The sequence below is a fragment of the Cannabis sativa genome, chromosome 8 (assembly GCF_029168945.1).
Source record: "Cannabis sativa cultivar Pink pepper isolate KNU-18-1 chromosome 8, ASM2916894v1, whole genome shotgun sequence".
In the NCBI taxonomy this organism is placed as follows: Eukaryota; Viridiplantae; Streptophyta; class Magnoliopsida; order Rosales; family Cannabaceae; genus Cannabis; species Cannabis sativa.
In genome coordinates, this window is record NC_083608.1 from 37551110 (window position 1) to 37570656 (window position 19547).

A 19547-nucleotide genomic window follows, 5' to 3' on the forward strand; every position below is an offset into this window, starting at 1 on the left:
TAGTAGTTGCCTATAAATAGAAAGTGATGGCTCAGTCACAAAACATGCTTTCACATGCTTTCATTAGTAATCTGACAGAAATTTCTCTCTTTAGAAAAACTGAGCCTTCCCCACTTTCTATACCTGGCCGAAACCCTCTCTCCTCTTTTCTCCTTGATAAATTTCGACCCTAGTGAAAGAGTAAGTGCCTACACACAGCAAGCAGTAACTCAATCATAGATTGCAAGACTCTGAAGGATCAAACTTGAAGAAGAAGGACATTCGGGCTCAGATCTTGATTATACTCTGCTACAGAAAGGATTCAAGGGTTAGAGATCTGAGTGGAAGGAGACATTAATTCCGCTGCATCAATGTAAGGTTTTCTTAACTTTATATGCTCGTTTAATTTATCGTTTTAGAAAGTTCATATTTAGGGTGTTTAAACAACATACTTGTGAGTAGATCTAAGATCCTGGTAAAATATATTCCTACAACTCGCCTCAGAGCCATGGTAATTGATTTACTTGCATGAAATTTGAACTTTAAAACGATTGTTTGTTTGTTTTTGGATGGTATCATGTTGTATTGAGTGTTATTTGATGATTGATTGATGTTTGTAAATTTTCGTAAAAAATAATTGCGATTCTATTTCTGGAATTATTTTTATTGGATAGTATGGAAAAAATTAAGCAAGTTAGCCTTTTACGGAACTCAATTTCGATTTTATTTGAATTAGTTATGATTTTTTGAAGATTCGAAACGGAGTTGTGCTGAAATTTTCCTGCGATCGCGAAAACTGTCCGTACAGCTCACAATTTTTTCGTTTTTCTTCGTTTTTTCATGCTTTTTCATGGAATTAACTTCCGATTTTTTGTATAGTTTTGTATATATATTATTACTATTCCTAATTCAATTCTAATTATCATTTTGAATTAATTTAATATTTTTTAAATTTAATTCAAGATATTAGTGTAATTTGAATTTGAATAGAATTAGTATCTATCTTCTTGCTTAAAAATCTATCTTATTTTTAAATTTGATTATATCTTATCTTATTTTTAAATTTAAGGTCAAATTTTATATATATTTTTTAAATTAAATCTTTTTTTTTTTTTGATATTTTTGACCTTATTTAAATTTAAAATAAGATAATTATAATCATGTAATTTTAAATAGATGTAAGATATTTTGCTAACTTTTGAATTTTGTTATTTTATTTATTTAAATTAAATTTAAAATCTGAAAAAGATATTTAACTTATCTTATCTAATTTTTATTTAATTTTTATTTATAAAATAACATTTAAATTTTAAAAGTAGTTAGCAAATTTTGAAATGATATTTAGGTTGGTTGAAACCTAATTTTTCAAAATTGTAGGTTTAATTTTAATTTTTTTTTAATAATTTCAAAATTTAAATTAATAATTTTTTTTTTTTTAAATTTCGAAAATAAATATTATTTTATTTTTTTTTTATTTTCGAAAATTAAATTATTTTTAAATTAATTTTTTTTTTAATTATTTATTTTTCGAAATTATTTATTTAAAATTAATTAAATCCTACTTCCAACTATCCAGCTAACCTTGTTGCAGGAGTATATGGTTTTAACTTGTGTGTAAGTTTTTCAAAACCTATTATTACTTGATTGCAAATAGCCATGGTTACCTTTTGCCAGATCTAATGATCTGATGGCTCCCTTGGTCAAGTTAATAATTTGTAACAGGTAAATTTTACAATCTTCTTTCATCTGTGTATGACCTAGCAACATGATAGGATCCATCCAAAGTGTGCCTGTGTAAGCCTATGTGTTTATTTTATTATATAGATGCATATAGGTTGTTGCTAAATAAAATGTCACACCATGATAGATTTTATTTAGGTCCATTTAGTTTTTGGACCTATTCAATTAATAACAGTTATTTATTTTAAGGTTAAATTCCTCTCTTTTGGGCCTTGTGTGAGAGTTGGGAGCCATAGAAGTGGGTACGACATACTGAACCCAGCACCCCCTCACATGAACTACCCCAATTGTGAAGGCCCATTTGCCTGATTTGAATAACTGTACTAGGTTAATTATATTAGTTTGACCTAATAAAATTGAATTAGCAACATAATTAACTTTTAAAATATATGAAATTTATTTTCATTTTAATATTTTAAAGTTAATTTTAAGAAAAACACTTTTAGTTTTAGATATTATTTCTAGACAAACTATTTGTATTTTTCTTGTATTTAATTAAATATAGAATTTTAACTAACTAGATTCTTTCTGGAGCTTGTTTAATTAAATATTCATATTTAAGTTATAAATTAGTTGTATCAACTGATTTTTCTTATCTAACTTAAATTTGAATATTTGATTTAAATTTTAAATCAAATTGAGGAATCCTAGGCATTAGTTATTAAAGATTCTTAAGATATTTTTTAAGTTAATATCTTTTCGAATATTAACTTAAAATGGAATATTTTAGATATTTTTTAGGTTAATATCTTTTCGAATATTAACTTAAAAAGATATCTTCAAATTAAGTGGTTACAACTTAATTTTTTATATTTAATTAAATCTAAATTTGAAATTATTTAAGTTTTAGATTTTTTCTATCTAACTTAAATTAGATATTTTTCAAATTTTTTGAAAAGATACTTAGTCAAATAAGATATTTTCTAGATAGTAATTTCTAGACTACTTATTATTTCTAATATTTAAATAGGAAAATATTATACTTTGTGAAATTAATTATTTAAATAATTAATTTTGGTACAATTTTATTAAGTATATTTTTCCTAGTATTAAATAGAAATTAATAATTAAGCCTTCCCTACACTTAATTATTATTTCTTGAATTTAATACATTTAATTAACTTGAAAAATCTAAATATCTAAGTTGATTTTCATTATGATACTTAAATATTTATTGATTTTTCATGACACTTAATTAAATAGAAAATTATTTTTAGGTTGAAATTTAATTTTTCAACTTAAATTTAAATAATTTTCAATATATATATTTTTCTTTATTTTATTAATCAATTTCGAAATTTGCATTTTAATTATGCAATATTTTCGAATTTTTTTTTGAAAAATAGATTGAGTTGTAAATTAATTATTTATTTTAATTAATTCTTGGACCAACTACAATCAATGATTTTTTCATTTAATTGATTATTTTAAAATAAATGAATTTAAAATATATATATAATATTAGAAATTGAATTAATTAGTCAAAAGAAAATCTAGATAGGTGATATTTTTGCTTGAAGTATTTCTTTTCAATTTTTATTATTTTCGAAAATTGTATAGTTTTTATACTTAATTTTTGAACTCAATAAATATATTCTCAAAGGATATTTTTAAGTTGCTAATTATTTAATTTAATTCAACTTAAATTAATTTCCTTAATATTTATATTTAAGATTATTACTAAGATGGAAATAATTAATTTTATTTCAATCACCATCTAAGTATAATTTTATAAATATTATATTAAATTCTTATTTTTGAATTTCAATTCTAAATTTCGAATTTAATGAGAATTTATTTATTAGAATAATAAAGAAAATACATTTTAAAGAATGAGCTTTATTATTATTAAGATATTCGATCTCCATTGTGGGTTTTACACCGCGTTTGTTTTAGTGAGTAATCCTCCCTAATGGAGGAACGTTCATTAGCAATTTCGCACCGTTTAATCTCGCATGATAAGTGGTTTGTAAGTGTTTTATATGGTATAGATCACCCTCATGGTGGCGACCATATTTGACTTGCAAATTGCGAAACAATGGTAGAAGCTCATAAGATAGAATAGCCTTGACTCTCGCCTAAACGGGACAACGCTGGATTCCAATCTTGATCGAATAAAAGGTTGCTAGAATGTTTAACATTTTAGATGAGCTGACAACTCTATTCAATGGATGGTAGCTTTGACTCTCGCCTAAACGGGACACTGATATCAGTTTGTTGAAAAACCTTGGAAATTATTTAGGATTGAATTTTTTAAGTATTTTCTCATATCATTCCTACTTGCTATGTGCTTATAATTTCTGAATTGATTTTGTGTTAAACCATTATTTATTTCTATTTGTTGATTTCTATTATTTTGTAGTATCCTATATTATCAAAATGAATCCCATATTATCCCTGTTGACTGAAAACAAGCTGAATGGATCTAACTTTAATAAGTGGAATGAGAACATTAATATTGCTCTCATAGGAGAAAGTGCCTTGTTTGTTTTAACTGAGCCGTCACCTGAAGTGCTTGGGGATAATGCATCCAAAGCTGTGAAAGAAAAGTATGAGCGTTGGCAGAAAGCAAATGACAAAGCTCTATACTTTATGCTTTCTAGCATGGTTGACACCCACAAAACTCGGTTTTCTAAAACTGAGAAGGCTGCTGAAGTTATGACGAAGTTAAATGAGCTATTCGGTAAGGCATCACTTCAGTCACGCTTTGACGCGACTAAGAAGTACATTAATGCACGGATGGAACCTCATCAAAACGTGCGTGACCATGTTCTCCTCATGTCCAGTTATTTCCAAGAAGCCCAGGATCATGGTGCTGAAATGGACAGTGCTACTCAAGTTAGTCTTATCTTGAATAGCCTGACTCCAGCATTTCTACCGTACACATCAAATTATGTCATGAATAAGAAGGAAATTGACTTTCATGAATTAGTCAATGACCTTCAAACTTATGAAAATTTGATTGGAGGACCCAAGAAGAAAGGGAGTAAACCTCACAATCCTTTGATTGGAGGACCCAAGAAGAAAGGGAGTAAACCTCATAATCCTGGGAATGGTAATGGGACGATAAAACCTGAAGCAAATGTTACCTCTGCTTCAAAGCCCAAATCGAAGAGGAAGTGGAACAACACCAAGAAGCGAACTAAAGCCATGAAGAATAAAAAGGCTACTCCTTCTGGTGATGCTACACTTAAAGGAAAGTGTTTCTACTGCAATGAGAAAGGTCATTGGAAACCCCAGTGTCCTAAACTTCTTGCAAAGAAACAAGGTATTTCCATTTATAAACTTTAAGAGTTTTAGTGAATTATTATCCAATTGAATTTATGATTCTGGACTAACTTTGTTTATTTGTTTTCTTCTTCTTATAGGCCAAGCTACTTGAACTCAGATGAGTTGGATCAGCAAGCTGGACCAAGGGTGAAATCGTCCAGATGAAGATGAAGCTCTTCAATTTTTTGAATTAATTGTTTTAGTTTAAAGACAATTTGGATTTCAAATTTTACTTAGGGATATTTATCCCTGTTTCTCTCATATTGTTGCAATATTTTTTTTTATTAATAAAGTTTCTAATTTTCAAAATTCACTTTTGCAATTTATGAGATTGAGCTTCATTTAATTTTATCTTCATCAATTATTACCACATTATATTTGTATGTTTGTATGTGTAAGTGTTTTTATTATTGATGCAAATTCTATAATATTTACAACTCTTCATAGAGTTATATTACATAAACAATAGAAACTATTTCTATGTTTATTAATAATTGTTAATTCTCATACAATTATTAAGAATTTGTTTAATAAAAAGATCTTTTGATCTGATAGGGGTGGAGAAAAGTTAAGAAAACTATGCAGTTCAACGATCTTTTATATCTAATGAACTCTGGATAGTATTCAACTCCACATAAACTCTATCACACTAAGAGAATCATGATCTTTACAACCTTTAGGGGTGGATCATAATCTCTATATACTTAGGGGTGGAGGTTATCCATAGTACCCTATATGTATATTCTTAGGGGTGGAGTCCATTCCACAATTCCCTATGTAACACATATCTTCTTTAAACATGGAAGTAATATAATGAGTTAGTTGTTGTCAATATAAATTCTTGATCTTGATTGTATGTTCCATTTCATTTTTACTGTTGTAAGTAAAAGTTTGATACCTTTGAAAGTTCTTTGTTAAAGTTTCACACTACCTTAATTGAGTGGGAGAATTTTAAAGTTCTATACACATCTTCATTAGGTTGATACTTGTGATGGATACTTAAGAACACTACTGAAAAGCAAATCTAACCATTCACATGGATAGGTATAGCTTATCAGAATTATGAGAATAAGATAAAGAACTCTAGTTCAGTCCATTCGAATGACTTGAACTTAGAATTCTTAATCCTCATAAAATTTTATGGTATCTTAATTTTGATTACTTTATCTCTGGCATGTATTTTTCACTTCAAAATACTAGTCTGCTATTGTAATACCCGGAATTATGAGAAAGGATTAGCAAAACCCTAACTAGATAATTATGTATAATTGAGGAATTATATTATTATATAGTTCAATAAATGTGAAATTATATGAATTTTAATATGTTAAGACCCCATTGGTGAGCCAAGGGTATTTTGGTAATTATGACCCGAGAAGGGTAAATTGATGAAATTAATTTAATTACGTGCTTCTAGAACTATATTATTATATAGTATGCTTGTGTTGTCTTTTCAGGTGTGTTCTGACAGGTTGGCGTGGTATAGTCACAACCGGGTATTTCGGGCCGAATTGGGTTCGGGCCCGAAATGCAATTTGAATTGAAATATTTGGCATTTTTATTTAATAGTGATAATTTGAAATTAATTGGGTTTGAAATGTACATGAAATGACAATTATGCCCTTGTGAGTGATTATGCATGATTGTATGGCCCTAGGGGCAAAATGGTCTTTTGACCTTTATTGATTTACTTTAATAAAATTGATTTTTGAGGGAATGAAATTAGAAAATGCTGGCTTTTGCTTCCTCTTGGCTGACTCCCTCTCTCTCTCTAACCCTCTCTTATTTTCAACTTGAAATTGGTGAGAGATTAGCTTGAATTAAAGATTGTTTGTTGGGAAAATTGTGTTGAAGGCTTGGAGTTAGCTTGTGCAAGGAATTGAGGTAGTTTCTTGCTGATTCTATTTGAAATTTATTGTTGAATTCTTGCTGAATTTATTAGGGTAAAAGCATGATTTGGGTAGTTTTGATCTTGACTTGCATGTTTTGAGAAATAGGTGTTTAATCTTGTGAATTTGAGAATTAATCTCTTGAATTGTGGTGGTTCCTATGGTTGAATTATGAATGAAATCCTAGGATGTTTTTAATGCTTGAATTTAGTCTTTACTTGTTAATTTTGTTGCTGGAAAATTGTTTGGAAGGATTGGATTTAAGCTCAAGTTCTTGAGCTTGTTGAGTTTGTATTTTAGGATTTGAAGATTCAAGGTGTGAGTTTGAATTTTGTTGATTAATGTTGGAATTGAAGTTGTTAGCTTTCTATTGTGATGATTTTTATCTGTAAGAAGTTAATTTTGGGTATGGTATGATTGGGGTTCGAATTTATGGAAAAATTGGCATGTTTAGGCCTTAAAAATGGAGTTTTTGGGTGTTCTGAACCCAGTCGTCGCGACGGGGTTTTTGGCCGTCGCGACTGGGTTTGGCAGTGAGAAATTCTGTTTTTCCCAATTTTATTTTGGCCATAACTTTTGACTCGGGACTCCGTTTGGGACGTTCTTTATATCGTTGGAAAGCTCGTTCCGAGATCTATTTGATTATATGTGTTTTGAATTCCATGTTTATGTTTTGTGAAAGTGAAATTGGGGATTAACCCTATTTCTGAAATCCCAGATTGTGTGACTAGGATTACCGGCACCTGATCAGGAGCACCCAGGGGTTTGGAATCTCCTTTATTGCGGGACAACAGGTAAGACAGTAGTTTGCACGTAGAGTATGCGCGGTGGCGCTTATGTTGAATATGATATATGTGAGTAATTGCAACCGGGATTAGGGTTATTACCCTAACATGAGCGGTTTAATAGCCTAGGGTTATTACCCTAGTGATATATGTTGTGTAACACTATGCCATGTCAGATATATCTATATATTGGGATTATGAATTATGCGCTTAAGGCATAATTAAACTAGACTCGGTAAGCTAGTACCTGGAGTTTAATTTTAATGCGGTCTAGGGTTATTACCCTAGAATATTGTGAGTCCAATAAAAGCATGAGTTAGGGTTAACACTCTTAGTAAATGTTATCTGAGTATATAGAAATGTATTATATGAGTGATTACATAGTGTGCAAGTTAGGGTTATTACCCTAAGATAATATATGTTGTAGTAAATATTGAACACGCGCATGTATGTTAAGAGTTATGTGTATAAGACATAACTGGGTTAGACCTGGTATATATCACCAGGATAAACCACTGAAAGAACGTAATACATGGATTACGTATATTCACGAATAGGGTTATGCGAGCAAGGCATAACCAGGTTAGGCTCGGTAACCAGAACCGAGGTAAACCCTACTGAGGCCTTATTGTATATAGACGTGTGAGTGCAACACGTAGGTCTACGCCACGTAGACATAAATAGGCATGTGAGCGTAACATGCAGGCCTATAGCAAATAGACAAATATTGCAGTGGCACCAATAATTATGTGTTACATATTGAGATTAAGGGTTATGCGTCAACGCAAAATCAAGTTGGACTCAACCGAGATGAGCTATTCTAAGGCCTTATTGTAATTAGACGTGTGAGAGCAACACGTAGATCTACGCCACGTAGATATAAATAGATGTGTGAGCGCAACACATAGGCCTACGCCACGTAGACATAAATAGGCATGTGAGTGTGACATGCAGGTCTGTGACATACAGACGTATATGAATGGCATTACTGTTTAGATAGCATGATGAGCATATTATATTTGTTGTGATTTATACTGTCTTGCTGGGCTTGGCTCACGGGTGCTCTACTGTGCAGGAAAGGGTAAGTCAGTGGCTGATCAACCATGAGTTTCAGGAGCAGGGCGAAGAATGTACATGTTCATGCCACTTCAGACCAAGCGGGTTATGGGTCTAACAGTGTTGAATTTTGTATTCTGTTTTGCCGCTTAGGTCGGCTAGTAAGAAAGAACTTGTAATAAGTTTGTAAATATTTTTGGGATCCCAACTATTTTGAAAAGTTTAAATATATTACAAGTTTATTTTCAGTCAGTTTAATATAAAAGTTTAAATTCTACGCTATTTTAATTAGTAATCCCGATTAGGGGATTAGGGTTTCATAAGCAATTTTGGGTAGCGTGCCTAATTATTTAGGGCGTTACAGCTATGTTGATGACTTAGTCTTAACTTAAAGTTTCAGACTAATACAAAAGTCACAACTAGGTAACTCTCTAAACAATCAGAGGTTAAAAGTATTATTTAACCAGACATCTGCTATTGAGTAGGAGCTATCTGAGATGCAATCAAATAGGGAACATTAGAAGATATTCAAGAAAGATTTATGAAAGTGATCTATATGTTAGATATTAAGGAACTGTGTATCAGTTGTCTTTGTATCACACCATCTAATTTCGAAATTCTGTAAGATGGTGCTTACTTTGGGGGTGGAGGAATTATTGAATAATAATTCAAGCTCTACCAGAGAAGAATTGTAACTTGGTCTATTCGAAAATACCAGAAAGTTATATCACTGAAGAAAAGTCTACACTGTATTATCTCAATTACATATTTTAAAATATGAGAGATATGTCTTCTGTTAATTCAGATGTACTTTTAAAACAGTAAAGATTTCAATATCCCTTGATGAGTAAAGCATATAGTAAAGGATGTTTCATAAGAGTTTTTATGAACTAGTTTCTAGAAGTTTGGGTGGATTCAAATATACTACACTTGATCTGAAGATCAAGACATCAGATTGACCTATTTGCACAGTTTGTTTTATATTAGTGCAAGTGGGAGTTTGTTGGGTTTTATGCCCTAAATAAGACTCTTTACAATCTGATTAGTTATCAATATAAGAAATTTGAAGTGATTGATGTTTGCATGAATTTTACATGCTAATGGTTTGATATGTTTATTACATTCATACACACAGAATCAGTTAAATCCAGATCATATGTTTATTCACAATTACAGTATCGTCAACACAGTGGAATGTGATTGTGTTCATATGAATCAATAGTTTTGGTCCCTGTTTCATCGGTGTTATTGGATTTACACTAATGTGATAATCAGCGATGATGTGTACTTACACTTGGAGTAAGTGTTATGTTCTTTCCAGGACATTAGTAAAGTATACTAGTTTCGAATGTATGGAGTATACATTGGACTGGATCGATATTGCAACTAAGTTAAGATATTACAAACTTACCGTTATACATATCTTTCCAAGTCAATATCAGTAGTTGATCTTAAGATTAAAAGAATCTAAATCCTGATATGTTTGGGCTCAACTCAGGAGTGCTATTCATGTTCTTTGATTTATTAGTTAAGCCTACTTTTGGGTCAGGGTGATACGTATATTTTGGGAACATGATAGTATGATTGAGTGGGAGTGCTGAACATAAATATGGAATCTATAGCTTCTACTGGTGTATAGAAGTCAAGTGATGATTCCCTTCGAGCTTAGCAAATAGAAGTAAATGGATGAGCTCTTGTTTAACTGACTAATTATTAGATCACTAAACACCATTTACAGGTAGCTAAGTGTTTTAAGGGGCAAAATACATTGAGGGGTGAGAACGGTAAAGAAATCCCATCTCGATGTAGATCATCTATATAGAGGATCTTTAAATCACAATAAGATTATAACAATGGTTAAATGAGATAGCATATTGATATCGTGGAACATACAATATGCTCTATATAAGTCTGAGAGTGCAATTCTAAGTTCTAAGAGTGGATTCAACGAAGAATTAATAAGTAGGAATTTACTTGGTAAATTTGGTTCACTTATTGGAAGCTCAGCATATAGATCCATGATCCACATTCTAGTTGAGAACATTCTGCTTGTAAGACTCATTAATTGATTCGTGATTGATCAATTATAATTCTAAAGTTAGACTATGTCTAATTTCATGAATTTTCACTAAGTAGGGGTGAAATTGTAAAGAAAAGAATTTCTAGGTTTATTTATTTATTAATGGACTTTATATGTCTAATTAATAATTAAATTAAATGACAATATTATTTAATAATCTATTTTAGTTATTAAATAATTAGTTTTGGCATTTAAAAGGTTAGAATTGGAAAATTGGCATTTTTGAGAAAATAGAGATAAAATTTGATAAAACTGTAAAATCAAGTGAGGCCCAATACCACACCATGGCCGGCCACTTAAATAGGTTTTTCAAATTGATATTTTCATTATTTTAATGCCAAATAAATCCTAACCTAAACCTAGTAGTTGCCTATAAATAGAAAGTGATGGCTCAGTCACAAAATATGCTTTCACATGCTTTCATTAGTAATCTGACAGAAATTTCTCTCTTCAGAAAAACTGAGCCTTCTCCACTTTCTATACCTGGCCGAAACCCTCTCTCCTCTTTTCTCCTTGATAAATTTCGACCCTAGTGAAAGAGTAAGTGCCCACACACAGCAAGCAGTAACTTAATCATAGATTGGAAGACTGTGAAGGATCAAACTTGAAGAAGAAGGACATTCGGGCTCAGATCTTGATTATACTCTGCTACAGAAAGGATTCAAGGGTTAGAGATCTGAGTGGAAGGAGACATTAATTCCGCTGCATCAATGTAAGGTTTTCTTAACTTTATATGTGTTTAATTTATCGTTTTAGAAAGTTCATATTTACGGTGTTTATACAACATACTTGTGAGTAGATCTAAGATCCTGGTAAAATATATTCCAACAGGATGTTACTGCCTTCATGTCGTATAGGGTCGGTCAGTCTATCATTACATTAAAGGTTGATGGCACGTCGATTACTATGAATTGTGCCATCACCATTCTTATTGTGGGATTTTCTTTGACTGTCGAGGGCAGTCGGATGTATTTTAAGGGTGCAATGCCTTGGCCAAAAAAGTTGTACATTACTTGGGTACAGGTGCTAGGTCTGTTAGTTGGAGCCCCATCTTTTCATAAGTTGATTTGAAAAGGATGTTAGAGGAGGCTTCACTATTGACCATGCACCTAGCAATAGTCATGTTCCCAATCTGTACTGTAAAGACCATGTGTCATTTTATGGGAAGCTGACCTGGGCAGCATCTCCCTCTCTAAAGGAGATGGCATGCTCTCCAAGCTTGAGTTGCTTAGAGCCTTTTTCTTCGATCGCTAGGATGTCACTTTTAGGCTCGTGACGAACAATCTGAGCATAGCGCTCCCTAGTCTTACTTGTCTTGCTTGTAATGTAGGGTCTAACAATTATGACACCCAAATGACCACTGCTGCTTGTGGCATAGGGTCTCTACTCTGGGCAGCTTGTGCATGAGCTTGGTCGTTCTGCACATAACAACGCAAGTGGGGATTATATTTCCTTATGAGGAATTTAATCTCCCTTTTTCAAGTTTTGACACTCATTGGTGTTATAGCCAAAATTATTGTGAAATCGGCAGAACTTTAACATGTCCCTCTTACTCATCTCTTTTTTGATAGGAGGAGGCTTCTTGTATGGGAGCCATGTAAATGGTCTTAGGTTTTTCAGTTAGGAGGGTGAAGCACTGTGCTTCTTCTCCTTTTCCTTTTGGTTTCGTGGCATAGGGGAAGTGTTGTACTTCCCTTTTTACCATTACTTTGGCCAGAATTGTTGTTGTTGCACTTGCCTCAAGTATTTTTTCCATTGGAGGGCTGGTTGGCTGCTTGTACTGGCTTGCATGTTTGGAAGGTCTTGGAACTGCATAGCACCCTGAGACTACCTATTGTTGGCTTGCTTTCCTGTCTGGGCTTATATGACGACTTCCTTTAATTTTATCATTTGCTCGTTTGAGGAACTCCTTCATGTTGTTGGTTGAGATCTTTCGGGTATCTTTCCAGAAGTCACTCAACGAAAGGATACCCTCAATATGGCTGTATAATGACCTTCTTCTACTAGGCTTTTGACCTTGGTGGCCTCAGCCATGAACCTTTAGATATAATCCTTCAAAAGTTTGCCTTGTCTTTGTTTCATCTCAACAAGGTCTTCCAGCTGTGATGGTAACTGTCTCGAGGACATGAAATGTGTGTAGAAATCTTGAGAAAATTCATTCCGAGAATTGAATCTTCCCAGAGCCAGCTTGAAGTACCATTGTTGGGCTATTTTTTATAGAGTCACCAGAAAGATCTAGCATCACACATCACCGATGAATTTTTGGAGATCTTTCTATACATCTCAAAGTACTTGATGTGTGTATGAGGATCTTCTCTCCCGTTATACATCTTCTATACCGACATCTTAAACTTAGGCAAGGGCAACGCATTAATGTATGCCGAGAATGGAGACCCCCTTCACCTATCTAGTTCAAGGTCTGATGGTTTTGGGTTGGCTAAGCCCTTTGTTATGTCTCTTATTTGGTCAAAAAAACCTGTCATATGTTGTAGGGGCTTGACTGAGTGGCCCTTCTTAGATGGGCTGAACCCCTGAGTTGGCCAGACCCTGGCCGGCCACACCCTAGGTGAGGTATGCCTATGGCCGACCAACCCCAGGCTAGGCATCTAGCTTTGGCCAGCCAACCTTGACTCAAGTAACTAGCTATGCATGCCAGCTCTAACCTAGGCAATTGTCCATAGCTGACCATCTCTATGTTGCGCAGTGCCTAGCCGCTCGTTCTCCTCTAATTAGCGGCTTATGTGTTGATAAGGGGTTGATTACACCAATTTTTTAGGTTTGGTGGATCCAATTGTCTAAAGTGATTTTTCAATGGTGGAACAAAATCACTTTGATTCTCACTTCTTGAGTTGATGTTGTCTTGGGTGTTCCACTTGTTCCCGAACCTAACCAGTTAAAGATAGGCCTTAGAACGACTTGCTCTTGAATGTTTCAAAGAGGAATTTTGCTCTATAGGCCGGCTAGAGGCTTGCCGAATAGGGGTGTTAATGAGCCAAAGACACTTGGTCAGCCCCCCATACCACTAGGTGCATGAGTCTGGCTGTTCTTGCCACTATATCTGTTTGGCAGGATTTATCCATCTTCGGGCAGGGAGAAGTTTGTCCTCTTTCCCAAAGAACTTGGTTGTACTATTTGTTTATTGTCTACTTGGGTGTAGACCTTGCTCGACCTATCGATGAGTCTCCCTTAGAGAGGATCTCTAATTAGATAATGTTCGCAGTTCTCTCATTAAATCGTATTATCGGGTTACTAGCTTCCCTATTACGACGGTCCAGCACCGCCGAATGAGCCTAGAGGATGGCCTCCTAGCATCCACCTCAGGAATTGTGTCTCTGTTGGGCCAAAGCATCGCAACCAACGACGTGTGGCTCTTCAATTTGGTCGAGTTGGCATACAGCCTCTCTAAGTTTGGCCAATTCAAAGTCTTCTCCTAAGTCCGCATGAGGTCCACCAATAGCTGGCTCGCCAATTCCCAGACCTGTTCCCTCTGCATAGTATTGGGGAACATAGTTAATTGTGGTACGTGGCGACTGTTCCACATTGACAAAACCCTCTATTCAAGGTACCGATGATGGATCTACCTTGGCCAAGTTCGTTGGGCCTGTCGGGTTGGCAGGGTTGGCAAGATTGGCTATATCCATTAGGTTCGTGGAAACTCTAGTGGTGGCTGGAACACGAACATTAGGATCAGTAGTTATGGGGTCTTGAAGAAGACCCGATGAAGTAGAAATTGTAACTTGAGTTCTCCTTATTACATCCATGGTAACTGATTGAATTGATAAACAACACTCTCAATAAAATCACCAAAATGTTAATCTTATATTTGGTCAACTGACAACGGAGCCTTATTTACGATCAAAATTACCAAGTGTAAACAATTAGAATAAGTAAATAAAATAGACACAACTATTTTAAAGAGGTTCAACCCCTTGGTTAATGGTTAACGACCTACTTTCCTTTTAGTTATATTGATTTGAGAGATAATACCACTCAGATCACAAGCTTTGTAATTTCTAAAGTAGCTCTCTATGAATTATCTCAAGTGTGTGAAATGAGAAAGAATTAGTCTTTAGTGCACTGGAGATGGCGTGCAAAAGAGAGAGCTAGTGTTTTGAGAGTTAAAACTCAAGAGCTTAAGGATTAGAACTTAGCTTTAAGTTTAGCCTAGTGCTCTTTATATAGATGAGAGCTTACAGAAGACCTAAGCCAAAGTAGATTAATATATCTTAAAAGGAGGAGATATCACCTTTTTTTCACATATTAAATATAAAGAAAATAACCAATTAATTATTCTTAAGGAATAGGTAAATATTTGAAGTGGAATCGCTAGTTTCGTGGGTTGTTGGAGTGAATTCGTAGCTAAGAGTGAACCATTGTCTGTCTAGGGTGAAAGCTATAGCGACACCACTCACTACTACAAAAATGGTTTTTCTCGACGTTTTTAAATAGTCATTTAAAGTATTCCGGTCGATTTCTATAACCGTCGCCTATACGACCGTCGCAAAATGGGCAAAAAAGGCGACGGTTAAAAATTGTCGCTAATGTGGAGAACGTAAAAAAAACAAAAAAAAAAAATACAATTTTTCTGCCATTTTCCCCCATTTTTTTCCTGCATTAGTTTTATAATTTTATCTAAATTAAAATAAAACAACTAATTAACTTTATTACAATAACAACTAACTTTAAAACACATTAAATTCATTCAATTATAACAAAATAAATATATATAATAAATAAAAAAGTATATAAATAAATGTATTTATACCGAGCTCGGAGAGAGAGAGAGAGAGAGAGAGAGAGAGAGAGGGAGACAGATGGGAGGTGGTGGTGGTCCGAGGTATGAGACGGAGATGAGAGGGACACCGACGGGAGGTGGTGGTGGTCCGACGTATGCGATGGAGAGGAGAGGGAGACCGACGGGAGGAGGGGTGGGTGGAGATCAATGGAAGAGAGAGACAATAAGAAAAAGAGATCGAGAGAGGGAGGAAGACAACGAGAGAAGAGGGCGATGGTGCGGAGGCGTGGATGGGGTTTTGGAGAGTTAAGATTTTTTTTTAGGGTGTGAGAAATGGAGAAGAAATAGGTGGGCATGTGGAAAATAAAAAAGAAGTAGGTGGACACGTGGGATGGCGAGAAGTAGGTGACAATTTTTTTAATCGGCCCTTATACCTGACAATTTTATAAGGGCCCATTAAATCGAATTCCAATTAAAATCGTCGCCTATTCCTGTAATTACTATTATAAACCGTCGGGAATACTAATTTTTCTCAACGGTTTTAAACAATTACTTAATTTTTTAGCGACGGTCCTCCAAAAAAAGTGTTTTTAGGACCGTTGCGAATTCAAACTTTCGTAGTAGTGACTTGTGTCTGTCAGAATGGAAGCTGGTCGGCCTACCCTTTATTGAAGGGTGGCCGGCCCATGCTCCACTATGGCCAACCAAGGGTGGTCCGGCCAAATCCTCCTGGTTGACCATTTCATTGTATCTTTGTCCTGCTTGATCATTTAGAGTGTTAGTCAACTAGTAAGTTGTGCATGATGACTTAGTCCTATTACTTACAAGTTGTACTCCACGTGGCATCAATCTTGCCTATGTGGACATGCCACATCATGAGAATAAAAATTAGAATAACAGGTGGGCTAACTTTTGTTAGGTCTCTTGCAACTCATTAGATACTCGAACCAGATTTGGATCTTGTTCGTAATAGTACCCATCATTGTAATACCCATCTTTGACATAAGCGCCATCATCGTCTTCTTGTCCGCCCTCATCATCTAAGTTTTCTTCTTTGACTTGCTTGCAACACTGGTCAGCTTCGGATGCATCTCATTCCCTCCCGTTGCTCGGCTGAGCGTGCTTTGGAGAAAGAGGGTTTGCATTTTCCATGACCGTAACTAGATCCGCCTGAGGAGTCTTCTTCATGATTGTCTTTCAAGTATCTACCATGGTTGTAGTAACCTGGTAGCTTAGGTCTTTCTTTGACTCTCAATAAAGGAACAAAATATTTACTGAGATTTTTAGAAACTAATTAAATAAGAGCTCAAGAAGAAATAAATGCAGTAATAAAGACAAATATTTTTACATGGTTCAGGCATTAATGAGCCCTAGTCAAGGAGTCAAAGTCAGTATATTGGCCTAAAAAGGCGTGTATAATATTTTACAGTGGTGTTTACAAGAAAACCCTAACTCTACTGTCTTGATTTCTCTTGAAGAAGAGGAAAACTTAATGGAAATTTGGTAGAGCTTTGACTATATCTTTTTTCCTCATCCCCCTTTGTGTGGAAATAAAGGGAAATTTTTAAGCTAAAGTACGAGCATAGGCATACCCATGACCCGTCTAGGGTTTTTGCAAAAACGCCCACTATTGGGGTAAAATACATGCAAATAACTGACTATTGGACGCCGAAGATGGTTCTTCCTTGTGTGGAGAATAATCCATACATTGGGGGACCGATATTGGTGCAGAGAACGTATCGGACAAGGACCTACTTTTGGTGGACAAAATGCTCAGAGTAGCCGTCAGATAAAGAAGAGTGTACAAAAGGGGTGTGCGCATAACCATAGCTTGACACAGGGGACAAGATCTAATCATGTGTCAAAAATGCATAACTGTCATGATGCCATCTGGCTTTCACCTCGTAAGTGGCTTTTGGTTCTCCTTACTCGACTAGCATCCACAATAGGCCCTTTAGATGGCTTTCCAGATTAGGCCTGCACTTGTAGATAGGTTGATCTTCCCCAGGTCTTCGATCAACAATAAACAATAAGGCTTTTAGGTCCCAGTTGATGGTTTGTTTGGGAACAACCCTTGGAGCCTTTACCCTTGTCAGACCTTTCCAGGATAAGCATATTCTTTTCTTATCTTCCCGTAATCATGGAGGCTCAATCCTCTCTAATTTGGAGGGTTTTTGTCTAATCATTGCCACGTGTCCTTCATCCGAAAACATAGATAACAAACTCAAATTCATTATGAGCCTTGGAAAATAAGTAGGTCAAATTCTCAGTAAACAGTTGATCACATGTAGCATGTAGCAGTATCATAGAACTCTGAAAAAGAAATGAGAAATTAGCCAGCGACAGTATTAAATGGAAAATGATCACATGTAGCATGTAGCAGTATCATAGAACTCTGAAAAAGAAATGAGAAATTAGCCAGCGACAGTATTAAATGGAAAAGAAATGTTGGATGGAAAAGCAAATAAAAATCATAACTTCGTGTCAGAATCAATTAATGTTGTAACTACAGAGTAAGCATTTCAGAAATACTTTGATCAGGAATGCAAAATTGAGCAAACAACGATGGAATGTGACTTAGCTCCACCTATAATACACTAGAGAACGCCGATAATCAATACTCAAATGCAACCTTTGCGCTCTGAATGACTTAAAGAAGATCTTTTACTAGTAAAAGAACAGATGCTGAAAGAAGTTGTGGCAAGAATTGGAGATGGAAGAATTAAAATGGATCGTTGACGAGCCAAAGCCAAAAGACTTTACTATGTCAACTTTTGTATTATTCAACGGCGAAGGAGATCCATTGGAATTCGTGCTCCAATTTGAACAATGGATGGCATTGGAGAAAAGTAATCCGACAATTAGATGCAAAGCATTCTTTACAACTTTAACAAGATCAATTTTGTTATGGTTCAAACAATTAAAAGAAGGATCCATTGATTCATTCGATGGATTGGCACAACTCTTTGCCATACAATACAGAGGAAGAGCTAAAAGAAGAAAAGAGAGAAAGGATTGGGAAACTTACAAAAATACTGACTTTTGGCCTAATCTTTACAAAAATATTGTCACACGGAAGAAATTACTTTTATACTGCCTTGGCCAATTTTTTTTTTTCTTTTATACTGTAAACACCCAAAAAAAAAAATGAGGCCTCCATCTTCCGCACCCATGGACATAACCACCACATGAACACCATAACAATCGGAAAACAACTATTAATTCCGGTGAGATTGAGAAAAAAAAATAGTGAAATCGACGTCAAATAAATAATCATGGCAAAATAACTATAAAACAACACTAAAACAAATCAAACAAAAGAAAGAAAAAATGATTTAAGAAAAACTAAAAAATATTCTGCACAACCTCAATACCCAATGCAATAGCAGTTATATTTGCAAGCCCAATCTTAAAAAATCAGAACAAAAAAACTACTAAAACAACACAAAATAAATGTAAAACAATAAGCAGATATAACCACTTAGAAAAACATAAAAGAACCACACACCTCAAAACTCTTTTTCTAGTGAGCTCGTCAAATGTACTTTTAAGAGAACCAAAATAAAAAAAATAAATAAATAACCATTAAATAACCATAAAGAAGGAAGAAGAAATTTATTTTATAGCCTCCATCTTCCACATCCATGGATAGAACCACCACAACACCACGAGAACACCCAAAAAACAATCATTAATTCCAGCAAGATGGAGCAAGAACAGTGAAATCGACGTTAAAAAAATAAATTATGAAAAACAACTGTAAAACAACACTAAAACAAACAAAAAAAAAACTAAAAAAATAAACACTTAATACTGTAGTATGAAATTTATAAAAATACACAGTAAAAAAGTAAAAAATATTACCTTGCAATATTTTTGTAAAAAAAATAACAAAAGTCAGTATGCCATGCAAATTTTCCAAGGATTTGTATCAAACAAAACCAAAAGAAGGAGAGCATCCTCAGTAGTTTTTACAGAGATTCTTGAATGTGATGTATCAATTAAGCGAAGTA

The 19547-nt window shown here is 34.1% G+C and overlaps 1 long non-coding RNA gene across 1 annotated transcript; it reads left to right on the forward strand.

Moving 5' to 3' along the window:
* The first annotated feature begins 6355 nt into the window (after positions 1-6355).
* LOC133030291 (uncharacterized) lies at positions 6356-8971 on the forward strand. Its single transcript, XR_009684141.1, has 3 exons — positions 6356-6873; positions 7597-7672; positions 8739-8971. It is a non-coding gene; the product is annotated as an uncharacterized LOC133030291 (long non-coding RNA).
* The last annotated feature ends 10576 nt before the right edge of the window (positions 8972-19547 follow it).